The sequence below is a fragment of the Sebastes fasciatus genome, chromosome 13 (genome assembly GCF_043250625.1).
Source record: "Sebastes fasciatus isolate fSebFas1 chromosome 13, fSebFas1.pri, whole genome shotgun sequence".
Taxonomy (NCBI): Eukaryota; Metazoa; Chordata; class Actinopteri; order Perciformes; family Sebastidae; genus Sebastes; species Sebastes fasciatus.
This window is the reverse complement of record NC_133807.1, coordinates 22,563,335-22,576,467: the sequence shown is the minus strand read 5'-3', so window position 1 is coordinate 22,576,467 and position 13,133 is coordinate 22,563,335. Positions and strand designations below refer to the sequence as shown.

At 41.9% G+C, this 13,133-nt stretch overlaps 1 protein-coding gene across 1 annotated transcript in view; it reads right to left on the bottom strand.

Annotated features, from left to right (window-relative positions):
* The window catches only part of vat1 (vesicle amine transport 1), a 36,779-nt gene that overhangs the window by 16,167 nt on the left and 7,479 nt on the right, over window positions 1-13,133 (bottom strand). The window lies entirely within an intron of this gene.

Genomic DNA, 13,133 nt, shown 5'->3' with positions numbered 1-13,133 from the left:
CCAGAGAGTAAAGCAACACAAAACGTGCATTTACCTCCGTTTTTTAATGGCATAGCTGAGCTGCCGGACTGCCGGATGAGTTTGCATTAAATGAATGATGAAAAAATGATTTGCTTGCTTAGGCAACATTTAATATTCACACCCAGTGAGATAAAGACAGGCAGGAAGAGAGGCACATGCACAAGAAGGCCTATGCATGTTTGATTAGCCGTAACCAAAGAGGAAGATATATTTTTAATCTAGCACAGTTCTGATTCTATCATATCACATAAATATAAAAGCATCTTCCTTTATCCTTAAAATCTGAGAAAACACACACACACACACACACACACACACACACACACACACACACACAGAAATGACACATATTACATCAGACTGTAAGTTGCATCATTGCGGCTCTATGAAAGCCATCCAAAATATCAACTTTCACAACCACAAGCTAAGAATATCTGCTTCAGCTGTGTGACAACACATTTTAGGGAAATCCACTGGGTTTTTAAATTGTGTATTTAGCTTAAGATGTAGGAGAATTTTCTCATGAAGGTACACTTAATCCTTCAGTTTATCTGACAAATAAAACAAAATCATCAAAAATAGATAAATATGTTTTCCTTGGACAGCTACGAGCTTCTTCTATAGTCTATTTTTTGAGCTCAGTGTAACTAGATCAGTCATTGTACAACTGGAGGAAAAGGAACAGAACAACTGTGTAACATTTCAGGGGATTTATGAGCAGAAATGGAATATAATATTCATAACTGTTTTCATTAGTGTATAATAACCTGACACTAAGATAAATTGTGTTTTCTTAAGCTTAGAATGAGCCGTTTCTATCTACGTCATGGATGTATTAAGAGAACTAGATACAGCGGTCAAGGCGGGGCTCCGTTCATTCCTATGAGAGTTGCTCAGTGGCGCATGAAGCAAAAAAAGCTTAACTTTCGAGTATAAAATTACCCGGATGATCCGGCGTTCATCTGCATCCATTGGGCCCATGGAGCAGGCGCAGTAGCATTTCCTTTAACTTTGCCTCCCAGCCCTCAATCTGGTTCTAATTCAGATGAACGGAGGAAGGGAAATAACTCTGGATTTGGCAATTAGTGTATTTTACAACTTTTAGGACCTAATGATTTAAATAAGGGCTATTAGAGTGTTCATACTGGTCTTTTTGGGCCCAATGGCATCACGTGCAGTAACACTGTTCGGCCACTATTTTACTACTTTGCTTCAAATCCGGCGCACTTCCTAAGGGCTTGATCGACATAGGGAGCGGGTCTTCTTCACGGAGTATGCCATGTTGCTCCATCATGTTTCTACAGTAGCCCAGAACGGACAAACCAAACACTGGCTTTAAGGAGAATCTTTCACATTTTTACGTTACCTGAAGGCCACCGTAGTTCTCCGACACGCTTGTAAAACTGCGGTAACGTGAGCCGCAGAGTGCAAAACCGTGATACCACCAGCCGCCGTCTGAAGTAGTGTTAATATGGTAACGATGGCCTCTGAGCAAGGCGAACGGCGTTACCATGGTTTTGAACTCATGTTACCTCAGTCTTGGAGAGGGAGGAATGAGTGGTGGGGTATTCAGTTGGTTGCAATCTGCAACCACACCACCAGATGTCGCCAAATCCTACACACTGTCCCTTTAATTACTTAATTTCCTTTAAGATGCTTGATGATGTATATCTTCCAAACATCTTAATATCAGAATAATCATGTCTTCATATCTTTTATATGGGGTAGAACATTAGATGACACCTCTGGTCCCGTCATCTCACCATAAAAATGATTCTGAGCCATTGAACCAGTCCAATAGCACAATTTCCTGAACGACATCCTGGCAGTTATAGTCTCTGAGGCTGCACTAACACATAAAAACACCACTGACACTGGCCAAAAAAATGAACTGATGTAATGATAAGATTATTGCCAAATCACATTATCCTCTTTATTAATCTCTGATCAGGGAACGCTCAGCAGGAAAAAGAAAAAAAGGTTCTTTTATTTTAACTTTTTTTTAAAAAACCTCTGAGTGATTTGTAACAGAAAATAGTCCCTTGATGGAGGGCAAGACAAATCATTTGAATACAACCCCTTCCCTGTCCTCAATTGCAGTAAAACACCCAAAAACATTTGTGATTTGTGTTTCTCATCTGAGATCTCTCGTCCATGTGAGATCAATAGTCCGCTCGGCATTACTCTAACCACGCCTGCTGACACTGAGGGGGGAATTGATGAGAAAAGGAAATCAAGGCTGTTGCTGTTGGATGTGAGAGTTGTTGCTGCTGCGTTGTAACAGCACCATCTCTCCTTGTCCTCAGTGAGAAACCAAGTTTGTGTTGCCAAGGAAACCTCGGCCAAATTGCCGGCAATGACTGAGCAAAGGGAGCCATTTTGTTTCATTGACTGCTCTTCCTTTGGGCACATAAGAGTCATTTGATGGCAATCATAAGTTTCATAAGACAGACTGGGTCATACCTTCCTGTTTGTGGCCACCAAGCGTTGGATAGCCAGACACAGATTAAAAAGCAGTGGATCTATGATATACACTGATATGTCATAACAATACACAGTTTTTACAAATACAATCACTACAAGCTGCATCTGTTTGCTTTTGACACACAGGTTTTTACACAAGTACATAAGCAACTGTTTACGTGAGGTAGAAGGGAAGATTAAAAAAAAGAGAGAAAATATTGAATATGCATTGTCTGAAGAGCAGATTTGTACTAAATGGCTCTCTCGTATAGTAGCAACCCTCACATGCAGGTGTGAAAAAGTGTCCTGACAGGATGATGCATCCATTAATCCAACGTTCTTACTGCCAGGCACTCGCATATTAATATTTAACCAACGCTGTCATAAACACAGTGATTCCCCTTCTGCTTCTGCTTCATGGAGTCAGTGAACTATGGGAAAACAACCTCTGCTGAAATCAGTCTTTAATCTTAACCTGTTAAGCCCTATCCTTCCGGAAAAAAACGCCTAAAATAAAATAACCAAAATGATTTAGGAATAGCTCTGCAACCATAAGGCTTATATGCATATATTTGGTCTCCTTTGAAAGGTAAGAAGCTAAGGAATATAAATCCATTGTAAGGAAAATAAACTATACTACCATTCCAGAGAAAATGGAGATGCAATAAAGGACGAAAAATTAGATTTTTATCCTTGCCAAGTATACAATCTAAATTTCAAAGGCAATATCACATTATAACCAAGATCCCATGGACTCTTAACTACAACTGGGACTGTACAGTTCATGGCTTGTCCATTTTGCAGAGAGAATTGGAGGTAAGCTAGCTGCGTTTTACTATCTATTATACATTGTTATCTTGATAGCTACGCTCTGATTACTGTAAGAGAAGCAGAAAAAAGGCACCGACGTTGGGGAATTGGCTCGTGGCTCTACTTCAACTGTACTTCAACAGAGTACTTTGACAACAGAAACAGAAAATGCATTTTGAATAATCAGATATCTTTTATCAGTTTCTCGAAATTCGGGTTTGTAAAAACATATTTCCAGTCAAAGAAATATGCTGCCTAGGGAGGAAGAAAGTACCTGTTTCTGAATCCCCTGAGAACAAACTCCTGATCTCCCATCACAAGACTGCTGAGCTGTGCCAAGAACCCCTTACTGCTCCCCACCCCACTTTACAAATACACACACTGTCACACACATCTATACATCCATACACACATCACAAGGGAGGGAGGAGCTGCTTGTGTCAGATAATCTTCACAAATATGCAGGGATTAAAATATTAACCTTTCATTAACCCAGTGCCTCAGTTCCTGTTGTTTCCTTAGTTTCCCTGATTCATAGCGTCTACCTCTATATCTATGTCTTCAGACTTCATCTCTCTTGGTACTGTGATTCAACACCTTCCACAGACACTTACCCATTCCTCGGGGGAAGAGTAAACAAATTCTTGATGCTAATTGCATTTGTTCTCCTCAAAATTCAATTGAGTTGTTTACACTTGGAGATTAGGAAACGTCAAAAAAAAGCACCCACCTATCTGTTTTGTTTTTTGTCTCTCTCTCTGGAAAAACAGGATACACAGTAGAGTTTTGTCTTCCCCTGAATCCTCACATTTTGGCACAAATTGCACTTGGCTTCCATAACATGACTGTTAGGAACGAAGAGGAATTTTCCCCAAAACACAGAGGAATCCAGACTGACACTGAGGCCACTGTTATTGCTCCACACCCAGAGCTCAACAGCATGGGTGGGTGGAGGGGGACATCAGAAATGTTTTATGGACACCACGTCTGCCTCGTCCTGATTAATACATCTCTCATTGACAGCTCATGTTTCTGAGCCAGGCTATGATCTCAGGTGTGAGTCGGGGGACGGATGGTGGCCATATGTTTACTGTCAACGCCACAGAGATGACTGGTCCCTTGTCTCTGAGCTCCGTGTTCTTTTATGCATTTTTATTTCCACATTTCCTCAAGGACTCTCGTCTTTCTTAACCTATCATTAGCCTGCGGTGGTCGTGGCTGACAAAGAATGAAACACAAAAGCGGACCCAAGCATCTCTTTTTACCCCAAACTCGCCGTGGCTGCGTTACAACATCAACAGGCTGAACCCAATAAATGAACCTTTTATTGCTACGTTGTGCAGCTCTATAACGGAGTTCAGATATGTAACAGTGATAGGATCTGTGGTTGGCTGTTTGTGAACGTGTACTCTTGAGGTATTACTCTGCATTATGTAACCTTGGTGTTTTTCTGGGATGACTGTGTAAGTGTGTGTGTGTGTGTGTGTGTGCGCACTGTGGGCTTGAAGAGCAGTTTAATGTGCTCTCTCTCTCTGATAGTGAATTTCTCTCCGTGCAGCATACAGTAGATGAAGCCCATTTTTAGTTACTGGGTGAGTGAATTAAAAACACGTCTTTTTGCTGGTGTGTGAAAGAGGTCCCTGTGACTTCCTGAGTGAGGATTCTCACACTGTTAACTAACACAAACACATATAATATGCATCCATATGTATGGACGCAAAATATATTTCTGACACTTTCTTTCCTTTCAGTTGCAAAATGAAACACAAGCTGGTGCATGCAGTTTCACACACACAAGCAGGTGTCTTGACACAGGTTTCACATACACCTGCGACTGTATGTGGTGGTTAGGGTGGGGGTGGGTGGATGGGGTCATTTGTCAACGGCTGCAGCGGTGAGAGCGCGAGCGAGCGAGCGAGCGGATTGGTGGGTTAGGTTGGAGGTTGCCCTGGTTTCCCTCTCCTATCAGTGCAGCTGATCTGCCGCCGGCGATGCCAGGCCTGGGGAACACAGAGACGGTTCAACCACGCAGCCCAGACTCCCGCTCGGTGGTCAGACTGAATTAGCATTCTCTAAAGTAGGGTAAGACCTCCCGAGCAGACAGACTGGGAGGAGAGAGGAGAGGAAACCATTTTCAAGGCTCATCAGACTTTTGTCATGGCTCCCAGGAACAATGGGTCCATAAAAAGAGAGCAATGTAACTACACTTGAGCTAATGCTTAATTAGCTAGGGACTCTGTTAGCTGGTATATATATAATGAATGAGAACAATAATCTGTCAGGGGAGAAATAAGATACATAGAAATCTATATTTCTTTCCTTATGAGTTTCTTGCAATCATCCAACCTACAAAAACATTATTTTTGCTTCTCATTTTTTAATCCCATCTGTAATCAACTGTGCACTGAGGGCTCATATGCCCGAGGCCCTGCCTGAAGGTCTGACAGCAGTCACGGAGATCCACCAAACCCAAGAGATCCAGCCACCTGTTCCTCTTGCTTTAAGCATTTACAGTACGCCTCTGACAACACTACACTTTTACAGAGATGTTTATGGCCACCTTCCCTGTCAGACACAGCTAATAGAGTTAACAAATCCTGTTCATGTTTGGCATGGACAATGTTACGTGACAGGGCAGGGAATTCTGCTGATGAGCAAATGCATAAGAAAATATCTGGTTCTTTGATGAAAAGTCAAAGCTTCAAGCTTCCGTACCTAAAAATTATGGCTGTCCTCGACCAAAGAAATTCTTAGTTGACAAACGCTCATACGATTTATTTGACAGATCTGTAAAACTGAGTTTCTCCACAAAGAAACAAACAAAAGCAGCACTTTAAATCTTATGTTTACCAGAGATGTGCTCATAGGTTTCTTGGAAATAAGTCATTCAGCAGGAAAAAAGCAAAAAATGACTAATCGACTAAGTAAATCTTAGTCGACTAAGACCGAAACAACAGATTAGTCAGCTAATCGACTAAGAGGGGGCAGCCCCTATGAGCCCTGAGGAGCATTTCAGTAAGAAACATCCAATCACAAGTGAGTCAAAGCTAAGGTCAGGTATTCTAGAAACCTGATAAAACATTCAGCAGTTCAGTTAATCAATTACTTTTCAGATTCAGGGTCAATTTTGGACAAATTTGGCACCTATGGTGCATTTTTGGTTTTCCAATTGCAAAAGTGAAGCATCCTGAATTTACTAGAGCTCTGATTTTGGCTTCATCACCCATTGGTTTGTGGACTGCTGTTTTGAAGCTTCATATTCGGCATTTTGGCCATCGCAATATTGTTTTTTTTGTAGCCAGAAGTGACACGAAAGGGTGGAGCTAAGCACAAAAGAATGCTGAATAAGACATTTCTAGGTGACCAAAATGTTACAATTAACTTTCATGAACTGAAAACACACTGAAAGAGTTAAAGTTGTAAGACGAAAACACGAACAACTCCCAGACCAGACAACGCTGTGGTAGCGACCTGTCAATCACAAGGTAGCCACGCCCTAAAGCATCCCCTGCTTTATGGTCTATTTAACTCTAAATGGGACCATCATTTACTAAATGAACATCTATCTGTGTTGAAGAAGCTTTGAAACTAGCGATGGAGACCATAAACTCATGTTTACAATGTTTACTGAGGTAATAAATCAAGTGAGAAGTAGGGTCATGTTCTCATAGACTTCTAAATAATCAGACTTCTTTTTGCAACCACAGGCCCCCTGCTGGATATTAAACCTTTTCTTTTCAGACCCGGAGGTTGCCCACTGGTTTAAAGCAATCTGTCATACCAACAAACATGATTTCTAAGAAAAACATAAACATAAACCTATAATATCCAAGAGAGTCCCTCATTTCAACGCTATCATTGTAAGGAATTCCCTATGTAAATATTACTTCCAGAAGCGGCAGCTCAGCTCTATAGATTAACAAGGATTTAACTCCTTAGCTGTGACTGCTGTCAGCCATCACTCTCCTGGATATATTGCACCCACAAGCAGCAGCTGGAAGCCACTCACATCAAGTGTTTCCACATAATCCTCAGTGTAACCTGGTGTAACTCTATCCTACACACAGACACTCCAGCAAGAAGCAGCTGCAAAAGTATGGAAGCCACCATAATTGGCTGGTGGGAAAAATAAAAAGTTTAATAACGGTCGCACTAAGGATGTGTGGAATCCAACAGACAAACCTCAAACACACTTCAGTGGCGCTTTATGAGAGGAGATGATTGAATACATGTGTTATATAGTAGGCCGAAGCACCTTACAGTGCGCAAATATGGGAAGATCCAGTTGGAATCGCCAAACTCTGGCGGTGCCAAAATGTCACACAAGGGGAGGTAGCTGAGGCCACGGAGCCATATCAGCAGATAAATTGATGACACAAGCTCCCGTAGCACCACCTAATTGATATCATGCATTCCACATCTGCAACACAATGCGTTACACTTGACGTTGGCCTGCAGATCTCATAAATAAAACAGAGGTGGACGTCATCATTGGAAGCAGCGGAGCCCCATATGTATGCAGGAATGTGCGGTGTGGGTGTGGTGGCGTGGTGACCGGCCAGGGTTCATAAACATCAGGACTAGTTCAGGAAGAGGTCAGAGGAAAAGCTGTTGGCCGGGTACGCTGGAAGACCCACGAGATTCATTCAAATGTCGCTGAACTTCCCCCCGCCCAAACCCTCTGGGGAAAACAAAAGGAGAAACGTGCACACGTTCCCCGATGACGAGGAATCGAGCACGGATATGGCGAGGTCACGCGGAGGGAGCGGAGGTTACGGAGGGCCGGAGGGGGAGGAGGAGAACGGAGGATGCAGATGTGCGGTGCGGTGGAGAAGGGAGGCACGATGGGAGGAAATACAACAAGCTATTGTTTGGAGAGAGAGGACAGGAGCGGACCCACGGGAGAGGCAGCTGAGGATTATTCACCAGAGTTTACTTACACACACACACACACACACACACACACATAAAGACATGACAGTCAGGCATTCAACGCTGGTCACCTGATGGTGATGGGTAAAGGTCACCATACTTTTGAGGAAATGATGTTCTTTATGGAGAGCTCTGGATGAGTTTATTATGCATTACCTGCCAACATGGAAGAGGATGGATACCCATCATCCTCCCTCTGTAAAGGCCCTCGCTACAACATCAGGTTCGACAGGTTATATGCCATATAGCAGGCCTGTCTATTGGCAAGAATCTGGTGATACGATACGGATCATGATACAGGGGTTGTGATTCAATATATTGTGATATATTGCGATACTGTAAGCAAGGTGATATATTGAGATTTTTTTAAGCTAATTTTAGGAAAACTGTCTCAGTGCATGTATAAAATCTGAGTTTACTTTTCTTATGTAATCAGAACAGAGGGATCTGCATGCATTATGACAGTCCCTGTAACTTCCAACATCAAAACACAACACAAAAAGAACCACTGTCTGCCATAAATCTTTGCATGTAAACTATTAATTAAAAATCTTTAGTGTTTTTGAAAACATAATATTGCGATTCTCAATATTTCCAATATTTTCTATTTTATTATGTTTTCTTTTGTGTATAATCACCTGAAAATAAGGATTGTTGTGTTTTCGTTACCTTATAATGAACCGTTTATATCTACATAGGGAGCGGGCCCTCTTCACGGAGTCCACCATGTTGCTCTGCGATGTTTCTACAGTAGCCCAGAATGGACAAACTAAACTCTGTTAACTCTTCCTGCTTGGTCTGGAATCGATAACGTTGCTCGTTCCCGTTCCCACCGCTCTCTCTCTCTTGCTTCACCACTCACTTCCCACAAACTAACACACTCTCTGGACGCACTGGCTCTGCTCCAGATGACCTACACTACTCTTACAACCACTGGCTCTAGAGAGGGCCATTTGCTTTTTCGCGGCGTCGTGACACCCTTGGCACACGAGGGAAGTTCAGTTGGTTGCAATCTGCAACCTTGCCGCTAGATGCCGCCAAATCCTACACACTGCACCTTTAAAGATTGTTGACACTATTCATTAATGAAAGGGTCACAAGACGATATGAGGATATTACATGAATATTACATTTTGTAATCGTTTATAAGCAATTATCTGTTTAACTGCAAGTTTCAGGGGCTTTGAAGAATCTAAATCTAATCTTGAAATCTAAAAGTAATTGAAAGGAGGACAATCGTTTTTCCTAATGTGGTAAAATCAGTGATTATATCCTTATTATGAGAATAAACAGGTCAACCGTGGGACAGAGCAAGTGAGGCTGAACCCCTCAAGCAGTTACAAGAAAAATGCTTTGATGATTTATAACAGTAGAAGAAGAAAATTGCTCCTCAAACACAGTCTGTGGCTGCTGTTTGGTAATCATAATTACCAAACCGTACCCTGTGAGGGTGAAACCACCGCTACCCCTCAGCTGTGCAAATAGGCCCAGTCAGTTGATCTCATGTAAAAGCTCACTATTTTATCTTTGCAAAACATAGACTGATGTAGCTGCAGGAATGCAGTGCTTTGCAGGCATGTCTGGCACATACAATCACTGCTGTTTAGTTGGATCACGACCTTATATGCAATCGTCTGTTGCAAAGTCTTGTGAGACAGCCTGACGAGTTGAAGTAAAGCCATTTAACCACATGCTGGGGTGTTCTCTGGAGCTGCGGGCAGGGTTGAGTAGTAACAGACTTGACTGAAGCTTGTTAATTACTGTTTCACAATCAAAACACAATACACACTCTGTATTCTGATGTGTTACTCCGAACTCCAAAAACTCGTGAAAAAAGAAATAAATTCTTGGGAAACGTTTTCAACTAAAACAGGGAATTTTAATCGAGGCAACAGTTGTGGTGTTCCGCATTTTTATGTGATGCCTTAATCAAATAAATGACATCTGAATGGGTAAAGTTGGGAGAAACCTCAAAGTAACTGCAAGTAAACAGTGCATTACTGAGGATGGACAATACCTTAGGTCAGTTTCACAAAATGTGGGAAATACTGGACAGTTTTACCTCCTCAGACCTCTAAAGGATATTCATGGGAGAAAATCATGATAGGAAAATCTTTGATCTGCTCACATCTCAGATATACGTGATGGACTGTAAAGATATTATGCCAAAAAGGGAACCACGCCCTTAATTTACATTACTGCAGTGCTGCATCTAACACTTATTTTCATTATCCATTAACTTGCTGATTATTCTTCAGGTTAATCAGTAAATCATTTGGTCTGTAAAATGTCAGGAAATACTGAAAAAATGCCCCTTAAAATTTCTTCAGATTTCTTGATTTAGTGCAGAAAGATATTCAAATTATAATGATTCATTTCACGGCTTTGTTGAATTGTCTGAATTTCTACAATACATGCTGTGTTACAATACTGCTAAAATAACCAGTGCCAGTGTTGGAATACATTTAGTGAGGAATATATGCCACCGCCAGCCTGTCTGCAATTTCCTTCATAATATTAAAAAATATCAGATTCGAGAAGGCACATAGACACAATCACAATCTCACGTTCTCTCTCTCTCTCTCTCTGTGGTCCTGTCGCAGCAGATACTTTTGATCTCTCTAATCAGAAAATATCAGGAACAGTTTTTGACAGCCTCAGGGGTTGGACCCCCCCCCACACCCTCACCACCCACACTCAGCCTCCAGCACCATGTGAGCCATGCAGGCCCCCTCGGAGGAAGGCAAAGGATGTGCACATCTCTCACACTGGTAACACCTTTTCCACTAAAGCTACAACCATCATGTTCACTGCTATTGAGAGAGCTTTAAAGGGGACATATCATGCTCATTTTCAGGTTCATACTTGTATGTTTGGTTTGTACTAGAACATGTTTACATGCTTTAATGTTCAAAAAACACATTATTTTTCTCGTACTGTCCGTCTAAATAGACCTGTATTCACCCTCTGTCTAAAACGCTCCGTTTTAGTGCCTGTCTCTTTAAGACCCCCTCCAGAAAAAGCCCAGTCTCCTCTGATTGGCTTGTGAGAAAAATATTGGTGCACCTTTGCAAAGGTATAGTTCTCAAGCTGTGGGTGATATATATAGAGAATATTTTCTCGATTAATCGATTAGTTGTTGGTTTATCAAATGTCAGAAAATGGTGAAAAATGGCAATCAGTGTTTCCCAAAGCCCAAGATGACGTCTTCAAATGTCTTGTTTTTCCCATAACTGACAGATATTCAGTTTACTGTCATAGAGGAGTAAAGAAACGAGAAAATATTCACATTTAAAAAGATGGAATCAGAGGATTTTTTACTAAAAAACAATTTATCGATTATCAAACTAGTTGGCGATTGATTTAATACTCGACAACTAATCGATTAATCGTTGCATCTCTACTAATGAGGAAGGGGAGCCAAGAGGATTTTGTAATCTAGGCAGTTGTCTTATTTCACAGTTTGTGGGTTGATAGGCACTCCAGATACCCGACTGTATGTGCACAAGCACTGAAAAAGTGAGTTCTTCATGATAAAAGTCTCAATGGAGCGGCGTTGTAGAGCATATGCTAATGATTTACACATGCAAAGAATGACAGCGTGCAGTGAAGCAGACTGTTAAGCAAATGTTTTTGTCATAGCCTCTCAGTAATGTGCTTTTAAAATCCTGATGTCCGGACAGCTGGCGAGCCAAGACTGGCAGCCTGCCCTGAGAAACCAGAGACGCCGCCTCGACCAAACCAGCGGGGAAAAGTGTCTTACACCACACTTCCACAGCATTCCTCCTATAGCAAACATACGCTGCACAGAAAAACTTCTGGCAAGATGTGTGACATCAGCCAGATGATATGGGGAACACAAACATTTGGGATTCCTCTGTAAACCACCAATCCCACAACTATGAGTCTGTTAGCTGTCATTCGGCTCTGGGGAAACTGCACGGTTTACTGATAATCTAACAAATTCATTCCTTTTCAGTGCTATTGTGTGTTAATACTGAGGGATACATCCACCTGGGCTGGCAGTCTCCCACAGCTCTCTGTAATTTTTTTGTCTCCCAGAGAGAAAACGAGTTCAGGTTTCATTATGTGCTCACTTCTCGTAGCCTTCTACGCCCACACACTGTCCCAAATGCCGAGGGATCCCTTTCTGACTCCCTCTGCACAGAGTGGGAACGAGAGGAAAAGTGAAAGCTGTACACCGGCAGATAGCGAGAGGGAAACGGGGATAGTACAGTGTTTTTTGGCTAATGCACTCCCCATTCTCTCCAGCTGGCCTGATTGTGTAAACACAGAGAAATCAAATGCTCTCAGGCTTGATGCATCACACCCCAAAACAGGTGCTTTTACTCCCTCAATCACCATCTTCCTCCAACCCACTCACTCTCAACTTTGACCTCGCGGTCCAGGTGGCAGGTGCTCCAGTATTAGTGCAGTCCTACTGTAGAGAGTGCAAAACACTGAGCCATAGCTCACACTAATGAACAGCGGGACCTTCTCCAGCAGCCATAATTCATATAGAAGAGAAATGCATAAACAGGAGGTGCAGAGAGGGAAGAAGTCTGGTACTGCAAACATTCAAGGGCGTTTCCTTGACGTCATAATACAAGCTTTGCATTTTTGTGTTGAGCTTCTGCAGAAGATTTCAAAAATGATTCTAAGGTTGGTGGTAAAGTTCATCTGTGTGGCTGCTAACTGCAGAGCAGTTTCTGGGCCGACACATACTGAGATGAAACTGATTAAATGTGGTTTTCAGTTGCAGGATTACAAAATAAATTGACAGCATGAATCGACAGCTATTCATAGATACTGCAGCAAAACAATGTTTGCTTTAGTTTTATGAATTAATTATTAATACATTTATAATAGGGCTGTCAAAGTTAACGCAATAATAACGCAAATTTGTT